Genomic DNA, 13,789 nt, shown 5'->3' on the forward strand with positions numbered 1-13,789 from the left:
ACTGCTGAGACACAACAGGAATTCCCAAAACTTCTTTTAAATCTGCTTTTCCAGCTCAGTTCCTAAATCTCTCTCAATACCTCGGCTTCTTCAATATCTTGTCCTTATTACCTCACACTCAGACCTACCTGTCCTGCCTTCCTTACTTCCGTTAACATCCCTTCTCCATCCAGTCCACCAGCATCCAACAAGATCCAATGCCAAGGCCTAAACAAGCACTTTTTAGAAGCAGGTAGGAACACAATGACTAGTTCTACTTTAATATTTTTTTTTGTTCTTGATCAAGGTCATCTGCAGGAAGAGATGTCTTGGAATAGGTAGAGTTCCTTTTCCTCTAAAATCCCAACCAAGAATGCAACTTCCTTGAGGCCAGAGATGGTGGTGTTCACCTTTATATCCACAAGGTTTAGCAGGACAGCTATGCAGTGAAAGTACATAGAATGAAAGGACAAGAAAAGAGAGGAAGGGGCAGGCTTCTCTTTCTCTCTCTTTTTTTGCATGTATCAGGGCCATTCTGAATGTGGATGAAACTGGGTATAATCGAGGCATGGTATATAGGGACATGGGTGCAGGTGATAGGGGACTGGGATCAGGGAGGGTGGGTCTAGAGCCACAGGAACTGAAAGAGCTAGAAGGGGAAACCAGAAAGAAACAAGGCAGAAAGAGCACACCTTTTTAATGCCAACTGCCCCAGATGACTTGAATTTCCCACCACTTTCTCCCCCTACCTCCTTTGCTCTAATTCTCTATCTTTAGTTATTCAGAAGGGCTAGCATCATCACCACACCCTCCCCGCCCCTGCCATAAGAAGACTTGGCAATGACCCAACTGTTTCAGAGAGTAGTTTGTCAACACCCTCTGTGTATGTCCCATTCACAAGTTATTATTGTTATTGTTTTAGAAGTTTCTAGCATCTGTGTCAAATGATGTATAAAACAGTCTCTGCCTGTCCTTATAGAAGTTGCTATGCAGGGAGAGTTACTGTTCCGTTACAGAAAAATGTAGTAAATTCTAAGAAAGGAAAAAAATATGGAGTGTTTGAAGAGCATAGAAGGGGGGCACTTACCCAGTCTTGGGGATATGAGAGGAGCTTTCCAGAAATGGAGTCTAAGACCCAAAGGATGTGAGTGATAGAAAACTCAAAACAACAGCAGCTTACAAAGGTGGATTATTTCCCTTTCCTATAAAAATCCTGAAGTGGGCATCCAACAGTGTCATTGGGCTCCATGGTGTTATACTCCTTCTATTTTATTACGTGGTCAGGTATGCCCTTAGTCTCATGGTTGCCTCATGGTTCAGGATGACTATTCTAGCTCCAGCCATCACACCCACGTTCCAAGTTCTGACACAGTACCAGTAAGTGGAAGTATAAGCTCAAGACAATCCATCTTTGTTTTCTAATGTTTTACCCCAAAAAGTCATAAAATACAGGATTAAAAAGTATATAGCACAAAAGGGCTTATAACTAAAGGTTAAAGTCATCTGCCCTGGCCCTCCGCACCCCTTGGAAAGAGTTTCAACCCAGCTTTCCAGAAGCTGTTGTCAATGGGAGCCACTCTGACATCATATTCAAAGTGAAATAAATGTTTGCAAAACCAGTCATGGCATCTCTCAAAAGCGGTACTGGTGTCTCAAGATGGGTCAAATAGCTGAGACTGCCTTCCTCACTGATCTCTCCTGTACTCTAAGAGGTGACCATTCATTGGAGAACAGTGATCACCTGACCCAATGGTCGTTAATTCATAGGCTGCCTGACAGCCTTTGAGGAGGCAAGAAAGTAAATTCTGCCCACTTGGAGCAATGGGGATTATCTTAGCCAATCAGATCCGTTCTCTCTAGCATTTGAAATAGAAAATTTGGGACTATCTGCGGAAAGGAAAAGAACAGAGTCAAATTAGGAGAATGAGGCCTTGAATATTGCTGTTCCTGGCACTACCATCACCCCTGGATTTTATTGTTAAGTGACACAATAATTTACACTTTGCAGAAGCTGCTTTGAATTGGATTTCTGTCACTAGCAACGATGGTCTTAATTCAACATCTAATAAGGTTTTGAATTGGGGTGGCCGGTTTCCTTGGTCTATGGCAGCTCTCCTCCTGAGGTCCTATTCTTACAAAGCTGCAATAACAGACGCTGTTGGGAGGCCAAACAGGTAATGGACTTCGCCTCCAGGCCTGGTTGTCTGTCCAGTACAAGCTGCCAAGGAAAGAGAGAGGTAGTAGTGTCAGGACCTTGCTTCACGAGACATCAGCCTTGTAATTCTGGGCAAGTGAGGATGTATAAGGCCGTCTGTTATTTTATTTTAGTCCACACAGAATGGACTAAATGTAACCTACGGCCCTGGGAAACAGGTTACTTTTGGAGAAACTACTCAGAGTTGTTTTCAGGACCCTGCCATATTGGCAGGAGACTGCTGTTTGCGAGGGGACACCTAGGGCTGTGATCCCTCTAGTCTGCGTTGGGGTTCCGCAGTCTGATCTCAGACATCTAAGGAGTCCCTTCGGTGCTGGGATTCCATTCTTTTCCTTTCGGGGCTCTTTTGATCCGCTTTAGCGGCTTTCCCAAGGCCGAGCTCGGTTAAATCTAGGGGAGCCTCTAGCGACTGCCAGCAAAGTCATTGGACTCCTGCGCAGGCGCACTCGCTCAGGGCCGTCTGGGTTCCGCCCAATGGGCGGCCCCTTCTGGGGGCGGGGCAATGGCCTGCGGGGGGCGGGGCCGGGCGTCCACTGCGCGCGGGTGTGGTCTCGTGGGCCCTGTCGTGGGTGTGGTCCCGGCTGGCAGCGAGTGTATATGTGTTGGGGGCGGGGGTGCGGTATCGTGGTGACTTTGAGGCCCGCAGCGCGCCCGACGTGTTGCCGGACGAGTGGCTTGGCCTCGCTCCCAGCGCCCGGACGTTGGAGGGGGGGTCACATCCGGCGGGGGGGCGGGCCTCCAGGACCCCGGAAGTGTGGACTCCGGCTGCGATTTAACCCGCGACGGCGGTGGCGGCGGCCGCGGTAGGGGTAGGTGAGCTGGGGCCCGGGGAGGGGCAAGGATGGGGATGGGGGCGGCGCTGGCAATCGCTCCCAGCTCACCCCCGCCTGCCCGCCTCACTCCGGCAGAAGCTGGTGATTGGGCGTAAGGGGCGCGTGACTCCCGCTGAGAGCTGGCGCCCCGGCCCCTCGCCGTGGGAGGGCGGGAGGGAGGGAAAGAGGCATTGCCCGAGCTCCCCGCGCAGGTTGCGCCTCCAGCCCCGCCCCCTTCCTCGTACTTGAGCGTCTTGCTGGTCACCAGTCTGGTGACGTTAGAACAGGTTTACCCGTTGTGCAGGTGGGGAAACAGGCCTAAGAGTGGGATCTGACTTGCCAGCAGGAGTGCCGCTTAGTGGGTTCTGAGGGGCGCTCAGGTCTTTAACTCCCTGGCCTATGTCATTTCTCAGGGCAGTGAGAATGTGGCTTTTCAGCCTTGGGGTCGTTCTTATCCTTTATTCTGGACCTGGACTTAGACTGCTCAGCATCACTGACCAGTGCATAGTCCTGCACCTGCTGGGTGCAAAGGGCATTGGTGTGTGTGTATCTCCAGTATGTACCTGGTTCTCCTGAGTTCAGAGAGCAGTGGTGTGTGTGTGTGTGTGTGTGTGTGTGTGTGTGTGTTTGTGTTTATTGGCAGAGTTGACTCTACACCTCAGGGTTTCAGCCCCTGAGACGAGTCAGTGCTTTCTCAGCTACCCACTGTCTAGGCTCACTCACCCTGGAATGTCCACCCTTAGCTCTGGAAACTTCACAGAAGCACTTCCTTTCACTTCAGTATCCCAGTAATACCATTGCTGATTCAGGCCTTTTCCACCGTCTTCATTGGCTCCTTGCCTCTTTTCCAGGAGTCCCATTTCCTACTGGTGCAGCCAGGATGCTGCCACCGGGCTCTCGGGTCTGTGATGGTCAGCCCTAGAGCTTGAGGTGGTGGTGACAAGGATTTGGGAAGGAAAGACTTTCTTTGGCTATTGTCCAAAGCCGAGACCCTGCACAGGCCTGAACTCTGATTCTGGATAGGACTGAAGACTTGGGATGAGACACTGCAACCCTAAAGTGAAGGTTCTTGGCAGTCATAGTGCCCAGAAAAGCTTTTATTCCTAGATTATCTTAGAAGTCTGGCTTGGTGCCTTTGTAATTTCCATTAGGTAGAAAAATTTCATTATAGACTTCATCTGGGCGGCTTTTGGTGGCTGTTTTTTGTTTTGTTTTGTTTTTTCCTAAGGTAGCAGTAGATCTGATTTCTTGTTTGGTTGCCATGTGCCAGGGGTTTTGTGAACATACTGGATTCTAGGAACACTTCAAGGTAGGTGGTGAGCCCATTCTGCAGGTGAAGTGAGTTGCAGAGATGTTAGGTAGGATCCCACCACCAATAAGTGGCCAAGTTGATTTTTAACCCATTTGTCTCATTTCAAAGCTTATTTGCTGGATGTTAAGAATCAACTGGGAGTTCCTTTTGTGGCTCAGTGGGTTAAGAACCTGACATAGTGCCCGTGAGGCCATGGGTTTAATCCCTGGCCTCATTACTGGGTTAAGGATCCGGCCTTTCAGAAAGGTGTGACATAGGTTGAAGATGTGGCTCAGATCCCATGTGGCTGTGGCATAGGCTGGCAGCTGCAGCTACGATTCAACACCTACCCTGGGAACTTCATATGCCACAACTGTGGCCCTAAAAAGAAAAAAAGAAAAAAAAATAAAGAATCATATGTGATCCTTGCTGAAAACACAGAGCCAGAGTTCCTGCTGTGATGTGACAGTTTAAGGATCCAGCATTGTCTCTGTAGTGGTGCAGGTTTGATCCCCGGCCCAGTGCAGTAGGTGTTGCTGCAGCTGTGGTGTAAATTGAAGCTGTGGCTCGGATTAGAAAAGAAAAAATACAGAAGAAAAAAAAAAAAAACCACTTCTGGAGATTCTTGCTTAGACTCTGGAGAGGGACCCAGGAATTTGTATTTTTAACACTTGCTTTGGGTGATTCTTATTGGGAAGCACTGCTTTAAGGAATCTAGATTTGCTGAGCTTGGAAGTAAAATTATTTCAAGGAATTCTTGTTATCTGTTTGCTTATTGCTGTGAAATTTGCTAATCCATAAATTTGCTGTTAAAAGGGTATTGGGGTAACTAGCTGGATGAATCATCTCTGGATACTGTTGGCCAGCCTAGTAGGGTTTTTCCAGACTGACCTAATCAGCTCAGAAAAGACCTTGTTTTAATCTGATTGGCTCTCTGTTCAGGAGTTGTTTCAGTTTCTCCCCTGGGTCTGGAGTTTTCAGAAGGTTTCAGTTTGTTCCCAAATAGATGCTCTCTAACAGAGAGATCTCTGTAAGGCAATAGTCTCTGAGGTTTTGGGAGCTTGAAGGGCATGTTTATTTAGCAGGTTTTTCTTCCACTGCATCTTTCTCCCGTTTCACTGATGTATGTGAAATATTTGAGCAAATACCAAACAGGTTTGTCATGATTTAGTTGGGGCTGACAAGTAGAGTCCCTGAGGCTTAGGATGGTCCAGAGAGGGGGAGGAGAGATTGAACCAGGAAGGTTAAACAGATAACCCAGGTTAGGTATACCTAGCATTGAGGACATGTAAGTATTTTTAATTATGCTGCTAATTTATCTGCTTCCTCCTGGGCAGAATTACAAGTAGTAAAAGAGGCAAAGTCAGCATTATAGTATTACTTTTTCATCTTCTGTCCAGTGAACATTGATTTCTAGTTTAATTTCTTTGTAAACAAAGGATGTGCTTTGCTTGATTTGAATTGTGCTAATTTACTGAGACTTGTTTTATGGCCCAGCATATGGTCTATCTTGGTAAGTGTTCTGTGAGCACTTGCGAAGACTATGTTTTCTGCTCCTGTTGAGTGAATTGATCTATAAATTTCAGTTAGGTCAAGTTGGGTAGCACTATTCAAGTCTTCTGTGTTCTTACTACTTTTCTATCTTCTTGTCTTATCAGTTATTGAAAAAGGGGCCTTGAAACTTCTGGCTATGATTGTGGATTTGTCAGTTTCTCATTATAGTTTTATCAGTTTTTGCTTCATGTGTTTTTTAAGTTCTGTTCCATACATAAACATTTTAGGGTGTTATGTTCTTTAAGTGAATTGACCTCCTTTATCATAAAATGACCCTTTTAATCCCTGGTAATATTTTTTTGCTCCAAAATCTGCTTTGTCCCCTTGGTCTTAATACAGCCAATCCAATTTACAAAAAAATTAGTGCTAGAGGATTGATATCCAGAATATTTAAAGAACTGCAACTCAACAATGAAAAAACAAACAACCTGATTAAAACGGGCAAAGGACATAATAGACATTTCTTCAAAGGAGATGTACAAATGACAAGTAGGCACATGAAGACTCTCAACATCATTAGTCATTAGGAAAATGTGAATCAAAATGACAACGAGATGCCACTTCACACTCATTAGAATAACTGTTATCCAAGGAGTTCCCATTGGTGATAGTAATGAACCCAACTGGTATCCATGAGGACATGGGTTTGATCCCTGGCCTTGCTCAGTGGGTTAAAGATCTGATGTCGCCATGAGCTGTGGTGTAGGTCGCAGATGTGGCTTGGATCCCACGTTGCTGTGGCTGTGGCCTAGGCCAGCAGCTATAGCTCCAGTTTGACCCCTAGCCTTCCACCTCCTGCATGCAGCCCTAAAAAGCAAACAAACAAACAAACAGCAACAACAACAAAACCCAGAAGTTTTGGCAAAGATGTGGAGCAATTGGAATCTTTATTTGTGTTGCTGGAGGGAATGGAAAATGTGCAGCTGCTCTGGAAAACAGTATGGCAGTTCCTCAAAAAATTAAAGAGAATTACCATGTGATGTAGCAATTCCAATTCTGGAGATATACCCTAAAGAAGTATAAGTAGAGACTCCAAACGGTTATTTGTACACCAGTGTTTCTGGCAGCTTTATTCACAATAATCAGAAGGTAGAAGCAACCCAAGTGTTTCCACTGATGGATGAATGGATAAACAAAATGTGGTACATGCATGCAATAGAATATTATTCAGCTTTAAAAAGGAAGGGAAATTGGACACATGTTACAACATGAATGAAACTTGAAGAAATAACGCTAAATGACACAAGTCAATCACAAAAGGACAAATGTTGCATGACTCCTCTTTTGTAAGCTTTCTGGAGTAGTTAAATTCATAGAGGCTGAAAGAAGAATGGTGGTTGCCAAGGGCTGGTGGATGGAAGGAGTGAGAGTGAATGTTTAGTGGGTGCAGAATTTCAGTTTGGGATAATGAAAGCATTCTGGAGATATGATGGTGATGTTTGTATAGCAGGGTGAATGTACTGATGCCACAAAACTACAGTTAAAATGATGCGTTTTATGTATGTTTTAACACAATTTTAAAAATGGATAGGGATTAAAACAATTAGTGTTAATATGGTATATTTCTTTACAGTCTTTTACTGTTGAACTATTTGTGTCTTTAAAGTGGGTTTCTTGAAGGCAGCATGTAGATGAGCTTTGCATTTTGTAAAATCCAGCTTACAGTTTCTGCCTTTTAATTGGGATGTTTAGATCATTTACATTTAATGTGATTAGTAGTGTAGTTGGGTTTAACCCTCAGGGTCCTTTTGCTTCAACATCTTGCTCCAGATCATGCATTTTATTTTAACATGAGCATGTCATCTGGGATGTTTCCCTTGCAGTTCCTGCTGACAGTGTTCTCTGAGTCCAAGATGTGCCCGGGTGGGCCATCCTGTCAGAGGCTCCTCAGCAGGGTGCAGTCACCTGAGGGGCAGGCCTTGATTCTGAGGCACACAGGGTACTGGGATCTGGCAGGCTCCATCTCTGCTCTGGAGCACAGCATTTGGAGACTCTGCCAGTGTCTGGGGCCCAGGCTCTGTCTCTGACCTGAGTTTATGCCTGGAAGGTTAATGACCGTAGGTGGGTTTAATTCTACCATCTTGCTATTTGTTTTCAGTCTTTCCCGTGTTCTTTCTTCCCATTTCCCTTTTTTTCCTAACCTCTGGGATTGAGTAATTTTTATGATTCCATTTTATTTCTTTTATTAGTTTATTGGCTGTAACTCTTTTAAGTGGTTGCTTTGAGATTCATAGTATGCATTTTTAACTTGTCACAGTCTATCATCAAGTGATATTATATCACTTTACATATAGTACAAGAACCTTCAATAGTATACCCTCATTTCCTCCTTCCTGGCCTTTACCTGTTGTGATCACATATTTCACTTTCTACATATATTTTAATCTCACAATACACTGTTACTATTTTGTTACTGTTTGTGCTTTGAACAGTCAATTGTTTTGTGAAGAGATTAAAAAGAAAGCTCTTTTTTTTAAATTTACGTTTGTCATTTCCAGTGATTTTATTCTTCTCTGAGATCCAGATTTTCATTTTGTTTTGCATTTCTTCTGATTTGAAGATTTAAAAAAATTGTTTATTGCAATGGTCTGTTGGTGATGAATTCTTTTAGCTTTTGGATGTCTGAGAATGTCTTTATTTTGTCTTCGTTTTTGCAAGATGTTTCCCTGGGTATAGAATTCGAGTCAGTTATTTTTCTTTCAGCATTTTAGGATGTGGTTCTGGTGTCTTCCAGCTTGTGTTGTTTCATATAAGTAATCTGCTGTCATTCTTATTTTTGTTCTTCTGTTTTATGTGTCTTTTTTCCTTCTGGCTATTTGTCTTTTATTACAGATTTAAATAATTTAATTATAAAATGCATTAGTATAGTTTTCATATTTCTTGTGCTTGGGGTTAATTGAGTTTTTGGACTTGTGGGTTTAAAGTTTTCATCAAATTTGGAAAATCTTTTGGTAGTAATTCTTCAGCTGTTTTCTCTGTTCGTCCCTCTTCTTTGGGGACTCCAGGTACATGTATTTTAGTATATTTAAAGTCATTCCACAGTTCTCTCTGACGCTAGTTTTTACTCCCTGGTCTTGTGTGTGTGTGTGTGCATGTGCACACGTGCATCTTGCATGATTTCTATTGCTGTTTCTTCAGGTTCACTGATCTTTTCTTCTGTAGTGTCTAATCTGCTGTTATTCCCATTCAGTATACTTTTTATCTCAGACATTTGTGATTTCCATTTCTAGAAGTTTGATTTGGGTGTTTTTTTTTTTTTATCTTTTTCATGTCCTTACCTAACATGCTCTATCTTCTTTAGCTTCTTGACTATATGGAATGTGCTGCAGTAACCATTTTTGGGTCCTTGCCTGCTAATTCTCTTATCTGTTTTTTGGAGTCTCTTTCTATTGATTGATATTTTTCCTCATTATGGATCATATTTTCTTGCTTTTTTGTACATCTAGTAATTTTTGATTAGATGTCAAATGTTGCAAATTTTACTGTGTTGGATACTGGATATTTTTGACTTCTGTAAATATTCTTGGCATTGTTTGAGACACTGTTAAGTTACTTGGAAACACTTTGCTCCTTTGAAGCCTTTGTTAGCTGGGACAGATCAGCCTTTAGACCAGGCTACCATTAGTACCCTCTTCAGTACCCTACTGATGGCCTGTGAGTTATGAGGTATTTCTACTTGGCGCTGGGGACACAGATTATTCTGGGCTCAATCTGAGGTGCAAAGATTGTTTCCTCTAATCCTCACCAGTATTGTCAACAGTCCACTGAAAAGAGGGGAACTCACTGCCAATTTCCATAGTTTCTCTGTGTAATTCTTTCCTTCTGGTGTTTGACCCTGTAAACTCTGACTTCCTTGGCCTCCCTAGAGTTCTGCCTCTCTATTCACAACTTGAGGAGACTGTTGGGCTCTGCCTGGGTACCCTCTCCCTGTGCCATGGCCTGCAGACTCTCTCTAGACAGTAAGTTGGGGCAACTGAAGAGCCCACATCATTTGCTCCCCCCATCTCAGGAATCAGTCCTCTGGTGCCTGATGTCCAGTGTCTGAAAACTGTTGTTTCATTGATTTTTTCTGCTTTGTAGTTGTCTGAGGCAGGAGAGTAAATCTGATCCCTGTTCCTCTTAAGTTTGCCAAAAAGTCGAGGTCCCTGTGCAGTCAGCACTCACTGAGCATCTCCTGTGGCTGAGTGTTGACCTAGGTGCTGGGTTGCAAACATGAGTGAGCTGTGTGCTGGGCTTTGGGGAGCTCCCAAGACTTATAGATGTGGAATATTTATCAGTGACCAGAAGCATGTTGTTTGCTCTGGGACTAGTAGGTAAAACAGAGTGTCAGGGTGGAGTCCACAGCCCATGGGGAAGGGAGAGGGGGCCTAGCTGGAAGGGGCTTGGGGTCCCGCTGGTGCAGGGCCCTGTATGCCAAGCCAAGGAGCGCAAGATTTTGGATGTGATATCAAAGTACTGTTGGGTTTTTTTGTTGTTGTTGTTGTTGGGGGGGTTAAGGGGGGAAGGTTTTAAACAAGATGTGAGGGCTCTGATTGGCTGCTCTCTCTAGAGATTACTGGGGAATATGGAAGAGGGCTGGAGAGGGCTGAGTCTGTTTGAACTTGGTGGGCAGCTCTGGAGAGGCTGGACATTCTGCATCAGGATGGAAATGAGTCCAGAACTCAGCGTGGACACTGGGATGGCATTGCCACCTCTCACCTGTTTGCTGATGGCCTTTGAAGATTCATGCCCCAGTCAAGAGTAGATTTGAGGAGGCTCTGGCCTGGTTTTTCTTTTTCTGTGGGTGCACTTTTACCCTCAGAACATCTACCTGCCTCTCCTGGACCCAGAAGTTTGTAGGGTCAGACATCACTGGCAAGGGTAGGGCCTAAAGTTGCCCCACTTTATGCCAGCCTAGGGTGGCTCCAGATCAGTGAGAAGAGCAAATCTCATCCTGTTGGACTTTGAGCAGACACCCTTGAGTGACCGCATACAGACTCTTGGTTATTTGCCTTGCCTGAGTGTGTCTTTGGCTTGATCTTAATCTTGATCCTTCCTTAAGGGAGGCTGAACCTGTTTGTTCAGCTTGATCTGCAGATTAGAAAGTGTGGGGTAGGGTGGAGGACTGACAGCTGCAGAGTGAGATCCTTTCTGAGTCATCCTAACAGTTGGGACAGATGGGAACAAACAGGAGTTCAATGGGAAGTAGCTTAGGATTGTTTTCTTTTCAAGTCAGAGCCAGGGACCAGACAGGAAGAGGCTTCTTTAAGTGGCGGGGTTGGGGTTTACTGTCAGCAAGTTGATTAGATGCTTATTAGGTGACCTGCTTATTAGATGACCTATTTCTTGACCATGGTGTTAACTGAAGTTGAATGCTGTTGATCTGACTTTCATTCTCTCTGTTCGCTAATGTGGTCTCTGGAGGAATCTGAAGTTCTGTCTCTTTAGTGTCCACGTGGGGAAGGGCTTGAGTTGCAGAGGTAGGAGTGTGCTGAGTGGGTGGGTGAGCTCAGCCACAGTGATGAGAATGACGACCTTTATTGAGCCTGGCTTGAGAGCTGGGTGTTAGACTTCCGGCCACTCACTCTTTTCATCCTTCTAAAAGTCATGTGTTACAGAGGAGACAGAGGTATGGAGAGATGAAGTAACCGGCCTCTGCCTTTCCTTGCTTCCTCTCCCAGAGCTTCATCCTGCCCCACCCCCACGTGTTCTGTGAGTACCACATAGCACTTACTGCTGCAGAACCGCCCCCCCACCCGGCTGGGGAGGCTTCACAGCTGGAGGAGGGGGGCTTGCGCAAGGGCGGGGCAGGGAGGGCTGGGATCTGCCGAGGGGAGGGGCTCTGGCAGTGGTTTTCCAGCTGCCTTCTGGGAAGATGCTTGGGGGCCCCCTTGAGGTCAAGGAGAAGACTGAGCTGGGTGAATAGGGCTCTCCCGCTACCCATTTGCCCAGAGCATGGCCTCTGTGATCTGTTCTTTGTGCTGGGGGGTTCTGATGCTTTGTTCGGGGGAAAAAAAAAAATGTTCTCCTTTTTAATTTTTTACTATCTTAATTTATATTTTATTTATTTATTTTGCTTTTTAGGGCCGCACCCCTGACATATGGAGCTTTCCCAGGCCAGGGGTCTAATCAGAGCTATAGCTGCCAGCCTACGCCACAGCCACAGCAATGCAGGATCCAAGCTGCATCTGCAACCTACACCACAGCTCCAGGCAACACCGGGTCCTTAACCCACTGAGCCAGGCCAGGGATCAAACCCGCAACCTCATGGTTCCTAGTTGGATTTGTTTCTGTTGTGCCACGGTGGGAACTCCTGTTCTCCTTTTTTAAAAAAAAGTTGAAGAAGTTTAGGAAAATGACAGGAGTGGGCACACCAGGCAGGTGGGAGAAGAGGATGGAGATGGCATATGTCCTGACAGCATGTCAGGCTGTGCGCAGACTGCTCCCAGTAGGGGGTGGGGTGGCGATAAGCTGGGGACACAGGTAGGGGAGAGATGGCTGCCTCAGGGAAAATGCAGTTGGAAGTAGAGTTTTCTTAAAAAAAATTCATCCAGAGATGCCTGGCACCTTGGTGGTGGGAAGACCCATTTGGAGTTTGTGGAAAAGCAGTGATGTCTGCACCTAAAAGACATTGGAGCAGTGACGAGATAAAACCTGGTGATGGGGCAGAGCGTATAAATTAGGAGTTTGGGATTGACCCATACACACTACGCTGTATAAACTAGATAAAGCACCTACTGTATAGCACAGGGAACAAACTCGCTGTCTCAAAATAATCTAGAATGGAAAAGAATCTGAAAAAGTATATGTGTATGTTCCATGTATATATCTTGTCCTGAGAGATTGTACACCCCCCCCATAGATGTATGGCCCCTCATATTTGTGGGCCTTGGTTCAGATTGGTCTGCAGCCTGTTGGGGAAAGCCACACCCTTTGCACCCCTCTGGGACCTGTTCTTTCAGAGCCTCCCACATGAGCCAAGCTGGGTGCCAGCAAGGTTAGGGCACATTTTACAACCATAAGTGTTTTGGGTTTTTTAATTTAATTTTAATTTTAATTTTTTTTTCTTTTTACAGCTGCACCTGCGGCATATGGAAGTTCCCAAGCTAAGGGTCGAAGCCGAGCTGGAGCTGCAGCTGCGGCCTACACCACAGTGACAGCGACGGCGGATCTGAACCACATCCGAGACCTACATCACAGGTTTCGGCAATGCCAGATTCTTAACCCCACTGGGTGAGGCTAGGGATTGAACCCACATCCTCACAAAGGCAGTGTCGGGGCCTTAACCTGCTGAGCCACAATGGGAACTCCAGTTTTGTTTTTAAATTTTATTGGAGAATAGTTGACTTACAGTGTTGTGTTAATTCCAGGTGTACAGCAAAATGAATCCACTGTACATGCACATATATCCATCCTTTTTCACAGTAGGTTTTAATAAGATGTGAGAGCGTATGAATTAATGCTCACCCCTGGCTTGGTAGTGTTCCTAGCACCTCAGGAGTTTGCTTGTGAAATCCTTATAACCACCCCCTGGTGTTGGTAGAATTAGTTCCATTTTACCAATGAGAAACAGAATGAGGAGGCGGAATAATTTGCCCAAGGTCCTGTAGCTAGTAGAAGGTAAGGCTGAGGTTTAAATCCTGAATGTTGGGCTCCCGAGTCCTCAGCTCTTTCCGCTGCCTTTCCTACTGCCCTGACTATTTAGCATGGGGAGGGAGCTCCAACCCCAGTCCCAACTCCAGAAGTTCCTTAGAAAGAGTGAAAACTAAAAAAGTCTCCCTTCTGGAGCTAGTATGTCCAACTTTTCGATGGAGTTTGGAGCCAGGTAAGAAACACTTGCTGGTTTGGTTCGCTTTTATTAACTCCCATGGGAGGTTAGATGACTGAACAGTCTGGTTACTTGATTGTATGGGTGGAATCACTCTGGGGAAAGAAAACTAGATCAGGTCAACACGTATT

The 13,789-nt window shown here is 45.1% G+C and overlaps 1 protein-coding gene across 3 annotated transcripts in view; it reads left to right on the forward strand.

The window, feature by feature from the left end:
- Nucleotides 2,709-13,789, forward strand: part of VPS37C (VPS37C, ESCRT-I subunit) — a 29,348-nt gene continuing 18,267 nt past the window's right edge. Inside the window, exon 1 of one of the 3 annotated variants that reach the window (XM_021082961.1) lies at nt 2,709-3,003. The gene's annotated coding sequence lies outside the window, so the exon portion shown is untranslated. Of the gene's footprint in view, nt 3,008-13,789 lie in introns of all 3 variants that reach the window. The other 2 variants (XM_021082959.1, XM_021082958.1) reach the window with 2 other exon arrangements.

Source organism: Sus scrofa, chromosome 2, assembly GCF_000003025.6.
Source record: "Sus scrofa isolate TJ Tabasco breed Duroc chromosome 2, Sscrofa11.1, whole genome shotgun sequence".
Classification (NCBI taxonomy): Eukaryota; Metazoa; Chordata; class Mammalia; order Artiodactyla; family Suidae; genus Sus; species Sus scrofa.